The sequence below is a fragment of the Theropithecus gelada genome, chromosome 13, assembly GCF_003255815.1.
Source record: "Theropithecus gelada isolate Dixy chromosome 13, Tgel_1.0, whole genome shotgun sequence".
NCBI lineage: Eukaryota > Metazoa > Chordata > Mammalia > Primates > Cercopithecidae > Theropithecus > Theropithecus gelada.
In genome coordinates, this window is record NC_037681.1 from 6,192,132 (window position 1) to 6,207,316 (window position 15,185).

The 15,185-nt window shown below is 39.1% G+C and overlaps 1 long non-coding RNA gene across 1 annotated transcript; it reads left to right on the forward strand.

Annotated features, from left to right (window-relative positions):
* The first annotated feature begins 1,669 nt into the window (after positions 1-1,669).
* On the forward strand, positions 1,670-13,580 carry LOC112604550. Its single transcript, XR_003115248.1, has 2 exons — positions 1,670-1,825; positions 11,712-13,580. It is a non-coding gene; the product is annotated as an uncharacterized LOC112604550 (long non-coding RNA).
* The last annotated feature ends 1,605 nt before the right edge of the window (positions 13,581-15,185 follow it).

Genomic DNA, 15,185 nt, shown 5'->3' on the forward strand with positions numbered 1-15,185 from the left:
ATATTACAATAAAAACCTCTTTTTGAGGCTTGAGGATGCCAAGCAGAGATGTAAGGCACAAGTGAGAATACTCCCCAGGTAGCAGGGAGGAGCCAGCTGGGACTGGACTTTGCTTTATTTTGGACAGGGCAAGGGTGGAAGCTGGGCATGGAAGCAAAGAGCCCTTACTCCCCAGTATGGAAGAGACAAGTTAATCTTTTTTTTTTTTTTTTTTTTTGAAATAGAGTTTCACTCTTGTCACCCAAGCTTGAGTGCAGTGGTGCGATCTTGGTTCACTGCAACCTCCGCCTCCCAGGTTCAAGTGGTTCTCCTGCCTCGGCCTCCTGAGTAGCTGGGATTACAGGCATGCACCACCATACTCAGCTAATTTTTGTGTTTTTAGTAGAGACAGGGTTTCACTATGTTGGTCAGGCTGGTCTTGAACTCCTGATCTCAGGTAATCTGCCCACCTCAGCCTCCGAAAGTGCTGGAATTATAGGCATAAGCCACCGTGCCCAGCCAGAAGAGACAAGCTAATCTTAATTGGGAGAAATTTGGAAACCTCATAGAGGGCTCTTTGGGAAGCCTTCGGGCTCTAAAATGAGCAATCTCTAAAGAGTCCGTCAGGGCCCATGAGGACTCCAGGGGGACTTGAGAAGAAGTAAGATCAACTCTGGAGGCTCCAAGGTGCTGAGGAGGAAGGAGGCCAAGGAATAAGATGGAGGCTAGGAGAGTGGCTTAAAGGCTCCCATGGACAGATGACAGTCACAGTGCTTGGGCTTGGGGGAACTGGAAAACGGATTCTGGTCTTCCAGCGGGAGAGAGGTAGAGTGTGGCTCTGGGGTGTTCATGATTTTGTCCTCAGAGAGCAAGCTTGAGTTGAAAGAGTCACTGGGACAGGCATATTGAGTATACACGTGGCACAGAGCTACATATCAGGATTTCATTTAGTAAGAGCTAGCTGAGAAACAGATGGATGAACAAGTGGATGCATGAGGCTTTATGCCAAGCGTTGGGATGCAATAACATGGTCTCAATTGGCTCCAACACTGTCCAATCATAATTCTCTGTTCATCATGAGTCACTGCAACTAGCTCTTAGAAATATTGAGATCCGTTTTCTTAAAAAATTCCTGCTGAGAACATTTGTCAATCAACCAGAAGGCTTGTACGAAGATACCGTGAGCTTCTTACAGTTAAGCCTTATAGGATAAAAAAAGAAGCCCAAGACAGAGTTCTGTTCTACAAAGGGCACGCATCTATTCCCCTGTCCCCACACAAGTTTCTTCTCCTTGAGTTTTGTCTAATATTCTGTTAGGGCCAATGCTACAAAATCAGGGGCATCATATGTGAAATGAGCACAATGAATAATTGCTGAGGACAACAGAGAAGAGTCAATTTGCGATGCGAGAAATGAACCTGACTGTAAATCAGGTGAAGGCAAATATCTTCTAGAGTTAAAAGCAGACAAGAAAATATGCAAAATTAAGGGGAAACCACTTCATCTTCATGACGTGTGCACCACACTCTCATTTGCACTGGGAGTGATGTGGACTCACCAGTTTATTTGCAAATGGACAAAGAGGAACCTGAAACACTTTCATTACCTTAAAAGAGAAATTTGCCGGCTAAAAGGAATGCTCCCCTGAAAGCTCATAATCTTAGTCAGCCTCTTCTATGTTCCCAGGCCACTGCTTTGCTGAGTCATTCTACTATGCGGCCCCTCAGACACAAAGCCCGGCGGCCACCTGCCCACAGAGTCACAGAAGGCCAGCCAACTGCAAGCTCGGAACTTCAGGATCTTGCTTTTTGGGTTATTTTCACTACTGTAACTTTTTTGTCCTTAGGTAAAAGGATAATAATTGTGTAAAATTATGTCCTTAGGTTAAAAAGATCATGCCAGATGTTAAAATATGGATAAAATTAGCATGATCTTGGAATCTGAACAGAAAAGAAGCTGCTTTTAGCTGTTTTCAACTGTTTTTAGCTTTTCTGTCTAAACAGCTGTTTATTCTGTTTCACAAACTCTCTTAGCGGAATATTTAGGCAAAAAAGAAGAAAAAGAAGTTGCAGAATAATAGGTCTAATATAATCCCAGTTCTAGTCACACATGAAAATGTCTGAATGGTTTACAAAACCATTGAGAGTGGTGATATAAGGGCTGTGACTATAGAGGAATCTCATTTTCTAAATTTGTTTTTCTCCAATGTGTGAGAACTGGGATTACAGTATACCTATTATTCTGCAAAATGAATCATTAGTTTTTATGTATGACTCTTGCAATTAAAACTAACAAACATTGGATTTGAGAGATGACCAGGCACGAGGATACACTTTACATGGGAAGTTTTCCTAGTGGAGAAATATCTTCTTAGTTAAAGTGTTTATACTCTCTTCTATAATCATTTAGTCTCATTTCCTTCTTGTTTTGGTTTTTCCTACAGATGAAGAAAGTGGTCAGCATCTTCTCCAGATCAGAAAAATTGCATTTGTTTTCCCTTTTTATTGTGAAGTCTCAAACATATACAAAGTTAGCAGAAATTATTAAATGATTGCCTCTTGGCCTTTTGGCTAAGCTCAAGGGTAAAAAATTATTAAATGAGCAATTAAAAACACTTTTGAAACAAAATAAAAAATAAAAAATCTAAGTAAAGGAATATAAGATATTGAATAAATAATGAGCTAAAAATTATAAACCTAAAAAAATACAGTAACTGAAATACTCAACAGATAGCCTCAAAAGTGGTTTGGAGCAACAAAGAATGAATCCTCAAACTTAAAGACAGATAATTAGAAATTACTCAGTGTAAACAATATAGAGAAAACAGGCTAGAAAAAAAATGGTTTGAGAGATCTATGGATGATAACCAAAAATCTAGCTTTTGTATCATCAGGGTCCTAGAAGTAAGGAGAAAAACTGTTCAACTGAAAAAAATAATCAAATAAATAATGGCTAAAATTTCCCCAAATTTGACAAAAGATATTAAACCCACGGATTTAAAAAGAATAAAGTAGAATAAATCCCAAATAGGATAAATTCAAAGAAATCCATACCAAGACAAATCATATTCAAATTTCTGAAAACTAAAGATGGAAAAAGGTCTTAAGAGAGGTTAAGGAGAAACACTACATTACTTGTAAAACTTAAGCCAGAAAGAAGTGGCACAACATTTTATAAGTAGTGATAAAAAAAAAATTGTCAATTCTGAATGCTCTATCTAGTAAGACTGTTCTTGGTATATCAGTTTAATTCTGATGCTTGCTCTGTGTCTTCAAGCTATTTTTTTTTTTTTTGTCTTTTGGCGTGCCTTGTAATTGTTTTTTAATAGCCAAATATGAGATACTGGATAAAAGGAACTGCAGAAAGTAGGTCTTTAGTAATGTGGTAGTGAGGTGTTGATGGCAGCAGTGCTGCCATCATGCCAGCTGCAGCAGGGAGTCACAGCTGGGGCTCCACACTCCTAGGAGCCTGGAAGCCAGGACAAGCTGGAGACCCGCCCTTCTGAGTTGGTGCAGCAGCTCCCCAGGTGCCGATGCAGCCACCCAAACCACGGCTGTTGACCCAGGCCTCCCACTTTATGGAACAGGCAGCATCCCTGCCCTCCTGGGTGCAGCTGCGGCTGCAGACTCAGGCCTCCTGCTCCATGGAGCAGGCAGGAATCCTGCCTTCCTGAGTAACGCTGCAGCCGCTCAAGCTGTGGCTGCCGATCAGAGCCTCCCTGTGCTCCTGCAGGTGCCAGGAGCAGGGAGGATCCCTGCCCATTCTGGTGCAGGTGCAACCACCAGATCCACAGGTGCAGACCTGGGCCTCTGCTACACCAAGCCGGCAGGAGCCAAGGACAAGCAGGAACTCCACCCCTTCTGAGTTGGCAGGGCGGGAGCTCTGGGTGCAGCTGCAACCACCTTCCCCGGTGCAAGACCCAGGTGTCTCTGCAACCTACACCCTTAGGGGCCAAGGAAGGCCCCCCAACCCCAGTACCCGCAAGCCCACGGGTGTCTTCTCCAGCTGCCTGGCCTCTCACTGCTCCCGGCACAGGCTCCCATATCACAGCAGGGTTGGAGCCAAGCTCGGGTGCTATCACAATTTGGCACAGTCTGCACACACTCGGATCAGTGCTGGCAAGCCAGTGCCCTGCTGCCCCAGCCCCCTCCAGAATTTGGGTACCAATGAGAGTAGCAGGGGAAGCAGAGGGGAGCTCTGAGGACTGCTCGGTGCTGGCCTGCAGGTGCCTCTTGGTGCCAACAGCCAGAGGGCCAGGGACAGCAGAAGGCAGACAGGCTCCTGGGTGGAAGTGGATGGGTTGTCAGTAAGATCCCACCTTCAGGCAAGGGAGGGCCTGAAGGCTGGGGTCAGGCTGCCAGACCAGCAGAATGGAGTGGGGACTTATGGTGCCTTTTCTGGACCACCCATGGCCCTCCATGAACCAATCAACAGGCACTTCCTCCCTCTGAGGTCCAAAAAAGCCCCAGACTCAGTCAGAGCAGGGCAGAGAACATAAGATGGAGGACAGATGGCCCACGGCAGAGAGGAACTACCCTCTCTTCTGAGAGTTTCAGAGACCTGCAGAGACATAGGGACTACCAGCTTCAGAGAGAAGCAACTTTCTCCAGGGCCTCCTTTCTGGTGAGAGCAGCAGATGTCAGGATGATGACCAGTAGCAGAGAGGTGCTACCCTCTCCAGGGCCTCCTCTCTGCTTGAGAGCTGAGCACTCAATGGGAAGATCTGCTTACAGAGAAGATGATCTGCCGACAGAGAGGAGCTACCCACTGAGGGTTTCCTCTGAGCTGTTCTAACACTTAGTAAAGCTCTTCTTTGTCTTGTTTACCCTTCACTTGTTTGCACACCTCATTCTTCTAGATGCAAGACAAGAACTAAGGCAAAGATGCCACCAGCCACAGAGGTTTCTGGCCAGAAAATCAATACCCCAAAGATCCTGTAACAGTGTGGGAAGGAGCAAAGTGTTCTATAGTTTTATATCTCAGTCTTTTAGTGAGCCTGTGTCTCTAAACTGTGAACTTCAAACAGTGCTTCTCAATCCCCCAACATTCCCCTTAGGTGGGACAAGATGTCTAGAATGAACTGAAGTTGAGTATTTCTCTTCCCCTATGTAGAAGGCTAAGGCATGCTGGAGTATGCTATTTCCTTTCTTCCAGGTTGGTTAGGCTCTGATAAAATCCCAATAGTTTAGGCTCTGGTAAAGTAATTTATCTTGAGGCCAGGCCTTTTTGACTAGAAGAGGATGCTCTGACTTACTTCAACTAGTTGCTCCTCCCTCTCCTCACCAGAAGTACAAGATTTTTATTTTTTTTTTTCTGATATTTACTGTGAGAACCTAGTTGAACTCCTGAAACCAGAACTCCCAAAAACTTGGGGCCCTCCTTTGAATGGGTCCCACTGGAGTGTTTAACTCTCATACTTGTTTACTCTGAATGCCCAGCAATTCATCAATTACAGTTCAGGTTTTTCTACCCCATACTGGTTCCCACAAAGGTTTCTGCTCATGGGTTTCTGCTCCAGTAAGTTGTGATTCTACGTATTTTCTTGTCAATCTTTCCAATTTAAGGGGCAGTGAACCTCACTTCTCTGATGGGTCTAAGAAGAATTATTAATTAATCAGTTTGTTCAGGCTTTTATTTGTTAGGATGTAGTGACAACTTCCAAGCTCCTTACATACTGGATTGCAAACTAGAAGTCAAACTATTCTTTAGAAATGAAGGAGAAATAAAGTCATTTTCAGATGACAGGAAACTAGAAGAATATGTCACCAGAAGACTTGCCCTTAAGGAATGCCAAAACAAGTACTCAAAACAGAAAGGAAATAATAACAAAAGACTTCAGGACCTCAGGAAGAAAGAAAGAAAAGTGGATATGACCATAAAATATAATGAATTGTTTAAACAAAAGTAGTAACAATGTAGCATGATGTTAACATATATGTAAGTAAAATGAATGACAACAATAATATAAAGATCAGAAGGGGAGAAATGGAAGTATACTGTTGTAAGCTTCTTATGCTATATGCGAACTGGTATAATATCATTTGAAGGTAGGCTATAATAAGTTAAAGATGTGTTCTGTTAACCCTAAGAACTATGAAAATAACACAATAACAAAGAGTTATAGCAAATAAGACAACAAAAGAGATAAAGTTGTATCATAAAAATAGTCTGAAAAAAGTCAGAGAAAAAAGAGCAAAAACATATGGGATAAATTGAAGAAAAAACAGTAAGATGACAGGAATTAAACCTAACAACATCAATAATTACATTAAATGTAAATGGCCTAAACAACAGCAGTAAAAGCAATTTGTCAAATCAGATTTTTTAAAATGCTAATCCAACTATGTGCTTTTTATCAACAACAAAAAAATGTTATTTAAAAGTAAAGACATAACTATGATAAAGAAAAAGATGGGAAAAAGATACAATGTAAACACTAACAAAGAATCTAGATTGGCTATATTAATATAAAAGTGGATTTCAAGCAAAGAATATTATCGAGCATAAAGAAGAACATTTAAAAATGTTAAAGGGATCAATTTGTCAAGACCATAATAATCCTAAAGGTTTATGCACCTAATAACAGAACTCCAAAGTACATAAAACAGAAATTGATAAAACTATAAGGAGAAATTAACAAATACAGATACATATTAGATATTTTAATACCTCTCTCTCAATAATTGATAGAATGAGTAACAAAAAGATCACCAAGGATATAGATGACTTGAACAACACTACTAATAAAATGTACCTACCTGGCATTTATAGAACATGTCATGCAGAAATAGGAGAATACACATTGTTTACAAGAGCACGTGAAACATTTTTCAAGATATATTCTATATTCTGAGCCATAAACAATGCATAATAAATTTAAAAGGATTCAAGTTAAACAAAGTATGTTTTCTGAACAATCTGGAATTAAAATAGAAATCATTAGCAGAAATCTATCTGGAAAATTCCCAAAGGTTTGGAAACAAAGTAACATATTTGTCAATAATCAGGGGTAAAATAAGAAATCAAAAAAAATTAGAAAATATCTTGAAAAATAATCAAATGAGAACACAATATAGCAACACTAGTGGAATGCCATTTCAGCAATATGTAGAAGGAAATATATAGCACTGGATTTCTACTTTAGAAAAAAGAAAAGATCTGAAGCCAATGACCTCATCTTCCACTTCAAAAATTAGAAAAGAAGAACAAATTGAGCCAAAACAAGCATTAAAAGGAAAATAATAAAGATCAGAATGAAAAATCAATAAAATAGAAGACAGAAAACAATAGAAAAAAATCAATAAAACCAAAAGCTAGTTCTTCGAATAGATCAACAAAATTTAAAAATCTCTAGGTACATTGATCTAAAAAACTACTTAAGACACAAATTAATCAATATTAGGAATTATAGAGGTGAGATCACTCAGATTCTACAGATATTAAAAGGATAATAAGGAAGTATTATGAGCTTTATGCCTATAAATTTTTAAACTTAGATAAAATGGATAAATTCCTAGCGAGGCACAACCTACCAGAGCCCACTCAAAAAGAAATAAAGAACCTGGACAATCCTCTATTTATGGAATAAATTGAATGCTTAGTTTAAAATGTATCCATGAAGAAAATTACAGGTTGACATGGCTTCACTAGTGAACTCTACCAAACATTAAGAGAAGAAAGAATAACAAGCCTTACAAACGTTTTCTGAAAATTAAAGAGACGAGAATAATTCCAAATTATTTTATGAATGTATTATTTCTCTGATTCTAAAGTGAAACAAAGAAAACTACAGATGAATAACTAACTCTCATGAACATAAATGCAACATTTCTAAAGAAAGTTAGCAAATCCAATCCAACAATATGTAAAAAGGATAAAACATGGTGAACAAGAAGGGTTTATCCCAAGAATGCGTTGATTGGTTTTGATATTCAAAACCCAATCAATGTAAATCACTATTAACTACAAATAAAAGCAATATGATCATCTAAATAGATGTAGAAAAAAAGTTTGAAAAAACTCCACACCCATTCCTGATTAACAACAATTAGAAAACTAGGAATAGAAGAGCATTTCTTCAACCAATTGAACAATTGAAGGGTAGCTATGAAAAACCTACAGCTAATATCATATTTCATGATAAAAGATGGAGTTTTCTTACACTAAATTCAAGAACCAGGGAAAAGTGTCTATGCTCACCACTCTATTTAACAGTGCTGGAAATACCAGCCAGCAAAACAGACCAAGAAAAATAAATAAATGGCATAGACTGGAAAGATTCATAGTTGGCACAATTATGTATATACAAAATCCTCAGGAAGTTACACTTTAAATACTAGAATTCAAAAGTAAGTTTAGCAACTGTATTAGTTAGTTTTTATGCCACTGATAAAGACATACCTGAGACTGGACAATTTACAAAAGAAAGAGGTTTATTGGACTTATAGTTCCACATGGTTGGGGAGGCCTCAAAATCATGGCAGAAGGCAAGGAGGAGCAAGTCCCATCTTACATGGATGGCAACAGGCAAAGAGAAAGCTTGTGCAGAGAAACTCCCGTTTTTAAAACCATCAGATCTTGTGACACCCATTCACTGTCAGGAGAACAGCATGGGAAAGACCCACCCCCATGATTCAATCATCTCCCACAAGGTCCCTGCCACACCATGTGGGAATTATGGGAGCTACAAGATGAGATTTGTGTGGGGACACAGAGCCAAACCACATCAGCAACAGGTCAGAACACAGAAAAAATGTAAAATATCACTGTATTTCTATGTACTAGTAGTGAACTGTCAGATGTTAAAATTCAATTTCTTACAATGGCATCAAAAATATGAAATACTGGCCAGGTGTGACAGCTCACGCCTGTAATCCCAATGCTTTGGAAGGCTGAGGTGGATGGATCACTTTGAGGCCAGGAGTTCAAGACCATCCTGGGCAACATGGCAAAACCTCGTCTCTAATAAAAATACAAAAAATTAGCTGGGCACAATGGCCTGCGCCTATAATCTCAGCTACTTGAGAGGCTGAGACACAAGAATCACTTGAACCCAGGAGGCAGAGTTGGCAGTGAGCCGAGATCACACCACCGCACTCCAGCCTGGGGAACAAACTGAGACTCTGTCTCAAAAACAAAAACAAAAACAAAAATAAAACTTATGGGTAAATCTGACAAAATACGTGTAAGACCTATACACTAAAAACTATAAAACATTGCTGATATAAATTAAAGAAGACCAAAATAATCGGAGAGATATACTTTGTTTAAAGGTCAGAAGACTCGGTATTGCTAAAATGAGAACTCTTCCAAATGCAGTGCTAATCAAATTTCTAGCAGGCTCTTTGTAGAAATTGAAAAGCAGATTTGAAATTCATATGGAGGTGCAAAAAAACCCAAAAGAGCCAATATAACTTTGAAAAAGAGAAAAGTTGAAGTTCTTAAACTATCTGCTTTCAAGATTTATTATAAAGCTACAGGTGATCAAAATATTCTAGTACTAGCAGCAAGATAGAAGAAAAGATCAATGAACCAAATAGAAAGTCCAGAAATAGACACACACACTCAAAAATATGGACAACTGATTTTGGACAATAGTGCAAAAGTAATTCAATGAAGAAAGGATAGCCTTTTCAACAAACAGTACTGGAAAAGTTAGATTCCTGTATGCAGAAACAGACAAAAACAATGAAATTGAATGCAAATGTGCATCATATAAAAAGAAGTGATTCAAATGGATTGCAGATCTCAATGTAAAATCTAAAACTGTAAACCTTTAGAAGAAAACATAAAAGAAAATCTTAATGACCTTGGGTTAGGCAGAGTTTTTGTATTTGGTATGACACCAAATACACAATCCATAAAAAATAAATTGATAAATTAGACTTTATCAAAATTTTCATTCTTTGAGAGATAACTATGAAGAAATTGAAAAAGTAAGCCACAGATTGGGAGAAGATGTTTGCCAAGAATACATCTTATAATGCACTTATACCCAGAATATATGAAGAATTCTTAGAACTCAATAATAAGAAAATAGCCCCATTAAAAATAAAATAGAGAAAGGATTTCAACAGACATTTCCCCAAAGAAGATATAGGGATGACAGTAAGCACATGAAAAGATGTCAGCATCATTAGGGAAGTTCAAATTAAAACAACCATGTGATACCACTACATATATTTTAGAATTGCTAAAATTAAGAAGACTGACCATATGGGGTGAGGATATGGAGGAAATGAAATTCTCATACAATGCTATTGGTAATGCAAAATCAAACAACCACTTTGAAAAACAGATTAGAGTTTTGTAAAAAGTTAAACATGCACCTACCACATGTCCCAGCCTCTCAATTCTACCAGAAAAGAAAGCAGATATCCATACAGAGACTTGCACACAAATGTTCATGGTACCTTTATTGGTAAATAGCCCCAAACTGGAAACAACTAAAAAGTTCATCAACAGATGAATGGATAAACAAATTGTTGTATATCCATACAATGGACTATTACTCAATAAAAAAGAGAAAAAAGAAAATAATAATAATAGATAATCATAACATGGATGAATCTCAAAAATAATTATATTGAGTAAAATAAACCAGTCAAAAAAGACTATATACCGTTTATTCCATTTTAATAAAACTATAGAAAATGAAAATCTTTGGTGATGCAAAACAAACTAGTAGTGAGGAAGAGAGGCCTGGGAGGGAAATTACAAAGGTACGTGAAGCAACTTTTGGGAGTGATAGAAATATTTACTATATTGATTGTTATGATGGTTTCATGGACATATACATATGCAAAAACATGTTCTACACTTCAGATATGTGGAATTTTTGTAGGTTACTTACACAGCAATAAGCCTGCTCAAAAAAGTAAGTCAAGCAATGGAGGGTACCAAGATTTTACTTGCATATGACTGTTCTCTATCTAGCCTGCAAACAGGTGCACACAAAAGCTACATCTTTAACTGGAGCTTGCCAGGCAACACCTCTGCAACATTATGCAAATCACTGTGAGAAAGAGACAATAATTATGTTAAAAACCACCAAAATATGTTTGTTTCCACACACTTTTTTTTTAAATTCCCAGATCTGGGCTGTCTACAGTATGTGCCTGCCAGTTAACCTAACTTGGGGCTTTTCACTTTGGTTTAAAGAATCTGAAATTGAGCTCTGCCCAAGTTAAGTGCATGTGGTGATTCATGTGCATGGAAAGTACCTTGGGCTGACCACAAACTAGAGTTCCCTACAACTACATCAATGTCAAAACTAACCGCTGTCTCCTAGGTTGTTTGTTTAAAAAAAAATCCCATGGTCTTCAATTTGATCATTTAAAAATAATCTACAAGGTATACTTCTTTTCTGTTCTTGTTATTTCCTAACTTTTAAGATTTCTATTTTTTCACCCTGTAGATCTCATTCTCACTAGAGAATAATTTCTATATTATGCTCAGGCTCTTCTGAGCTGTGAAGGGGCCCAGATTTAGGGGCTGTTCTTAACACCCTAAATGTGCCAGGACAAGTCATTAAGGTGGTCCTGCCAGGACACAGCCATCAAAAGCAGCAATCTGCTTCTTGCCAGAAAATCTTGTGCCTCTGCAGAGCCTTTTCCGGAATGAACCACACCATGCTGAGGTAGGGTAGAAGGGACAGGACACCAATAGGCCCGGGTGTTCTAGGACAATAAGCCTAGAACTTCTCATCAGCTCCTGTTTCTTTTCATCTCTAGAAATGGAGAAAGAGACCACCTACTGCATTTCTGTCCCTTGCTGAAAAAGACACTCTGTCAGAGAATCTTCTAGCAAACTTCAAAGAGCAAAATCACCCTTCGTTATGGATAAAGTCCAGAGAGCTTCAGCAGCTAACATTCCCTGGACAGGGTACAGCAAGGATTTGAACCTAGGCCAGTCTGGCCAGAACACTCACAAGCTTTCCTTAACTCAGTGGGCTATCTCCCCAAGACTAGGTCACTACTGCTTTATAATCACCTTTGTAGCCACCAGTGGATTTTGCTCATCAGTATTTTCCAGGTAATTGATACTTTAGATGTTCAGCTGCAAGACATATGCAGTTTTCATTGACATCTTTTGGAGAAACTGACAAACCTGGACTTGACTTAATGCATTTGGAACCTCCCAAGATGTTATATAACTCTAGATAGAAGGCTGGGCCTCCACAATGTCAGGAACGTTGCATTCTTATTTCGCCATAGATAAACCCATTTGTCCACAAAGTCAAGGAGTCAGGCAAAGGCTCTTGCCATAGGGGCTTTTTAGGATGGAGTAACACGCTTGGACTTTGCTCTGTGACAGGGTTTTGCATAGGGAGTGGTATGACCAGATCCCTCAAGAAAGAAAGCTTAGAGACCAGGCCAGAGTCCACTGCAGTAGCCCAGTCAAGAGAGGATGGTGACTTGAACTTTAGTAGAGCCAGTTAAAATGAAAGAAATTGACACATTCAGAAATGGTTTTAGAGGTAGAGTCAAACTGGACCTGATAAAGAACTAGAGAAACGGAGTGAGGATAAAGAGAAGAACCGTGACTGAGTTGGAAGATTTCGTCTTGAGAAACTTGAGAACTCAAGACAGAGTAAAATAAAATCATGTGGGAAAAATCTCCCGCTTTGTTTTGGACAACTTTGAAGTGAAATGCCTGTTAAGTCTAAGTGGGGTAGGCCGTGGCGTACATGAGTGTGGGCTCAGGATGGATACAGCCATCAGTTGTGAGCAAATAGAACTTAAAGCCAGGAGAGAAGAAGGGGTCACCAAGAGAGACAGTGTGGCATAGAGAAGAAAAGAGGTGGGAGATACCCCTGGGCAGAAAAGTCCTTAGAGCAGAGGCAACAGGCATGACCAAGAAGACTAAGAAAGGACATTCAGTACAGCAGAAGGAGAGCAAAGAGTGTGTGGTGTTCTAGAAGCAAAGAGAATAAAGGGCTTCAGGAAGGAGCAGTCGAGTGTGTCAAATAAGATAAAGACAGACAAGTCCCCTGGATTGGATAGAAATAAATAACAGCAGGCTGCCATACAAATGGTTCCATCTACACCATCTAAAAGAATATTGTTTATTCTCCGTACATTTAATAAACACCTGCCATATGCCAGGTATCCTTTCAAGCACTGAAATGCAGAGATTCATAAAACATGGTCTCTGCTCTGGAGGAGCTCACAGTGGTGAGAAGGAAACAGGCAATAGCGAGTGTTCTCATTGCATTTTTGACCCCATTGACCTTGCAACAGCCCCATGCATCAGTTATTGCCATTATACCATTTTACCAATAAGGAAACTGTGACAGGGAGGGGTCAAGCACCTTGGGTATTTGACAGCAAAACCAAGGCTTGGTGGTAACATAAAACTTCCAAGTAGTAATTCACAAAGGTGACTGGGAAATGGAAATGACCAGAAATCTTTGCACTATGAGAACAAGTTCATCTGAAATACAGATGGACTTAGGATGACCCTGATACCTTCTTGTCCAGGTGGTATAGCTCCAGACCAAATGTCTGCTGCCACCTACCCAACAACTTGTTGGGTAAAAATGGCTACCCCTATAGTCAAATGATTTTTGACAAAGGTGCCAAACAGTTAGATGGGAAAAAGGAAGTTCTTTTCAATAAATGTTGCTGGAGCAACTAGATATCCATATAGAGAAAAAATCTTGACCACCTACCTCACACCAAACACTAATATTAACTCGAGATGGATCATAAACCTAAGTCTGAAAACTAATAGTAAAGTTCTTCCGGAAGAGAACATGGGAGAATGTCTTCATGATGTTCAGGTAGGCAAAGATATTTTAAGACACAAAGATGCAATAAGTATAAAATTTGTAAAGAAGTGACTGAGGCTTTATCAAAATTAAAATTTATGTTTATTAAAAGACATCAAGAATAAAGGGAAAAGGGCAGCCACAGACTGGGAGAAACTCTTTACTATGCATATACCTAACTGAAGCTCAAATCCAGATTATATGAAGAACTCCTTCATACTGATACCCAGGGTCTTGATTGCATGCCCCTAAATCAATTGATTCTTCCTTTTTGAAATGCATTCCCACAAGGATCTAGGCTTTGCGAAGCCATGCAAGTAGAGGCAGAAGTAGTTTCAGCTTTGGAAAGGGCCACTCTGCTGGGGAGAGTGTCCCTGACCGGCCGAGAGAAGATGTTCTTGCAGTCAGTGCTGATTCCAGGGGGATATAGAATTTGGGGCCTGGGAATTTTTAAAAATGAAAGCCAGTTAATAGTTTTATTTTACTTTTAACATGACAGACAGGAGAACAACCAGCAGGACTCCAGGCTTACCCTGACATTTTTGTCAAGTATTTTAGGGTTCTCCAGAGAGCCAGAATCAAAAGATGTGTGTATATACAGTCATGTGTTGCTTAACAACAGGGATACATTCTGCGAAATGTGTCCTTAGGCAATTTCATCGTTGCGCAAACATCATAGGGTGTATTTGCACACACCTAGATGGCATAGCCTACCACACACCTGGACTATGTGGTATAGCCTGTCACTCTTAGGCTTTGTACAGCATGCTACTATACTGAATACTATAGGCAGTTATAACTCAATGGTAGGTATATATGTCTATGTAGACATGTCTAACATAGAAAAGGTACAGTAACAATACAGTATAAAGAGTAAACATTGCACACTTGTACAGGGCACTTCCAGTCAATGGAGCTTGTAGAACTGGAAGTTGCTCCGGGTGAGTCCGTGAGTGACGGGGACATTACACTGTGCCCTTACGCTACGCTAAATTTTAAAAAAAAAATTTTTTTAAATAAGTTAGCCTTAGCTTACTCTTTTTTACTTCATAAACTTTAAACTTCTTTTTAACACTTTAACTCTTTTGTAATAACACTTAGCTTAAAACAAAAACACACTGTAAAGCTCTACAAAAATCTTGTCTTTCTCTATATCCCTATTCTGTAAGTTTTTTTCTATTTAAAATTTTTTTCTTCTTAATTTTAAAACTTTTTTGTTGAAAACTAAGACACAAACACACATTAGCATAGGCCTACACAGGGTCAGGATCATCAATATCAGTATCTTCCACCTCCACATTTCATCCCACTGGAAGGTCTTCAGGGATAATAACATGCATGGAGCTGTCATCTCCTGTGATAGCAATGCCTTTTTCTGGAACATGGCCTGAAGGACCTGACTGAGGATCTTCTTGAGGAGGTGTCGCTCTTTTCA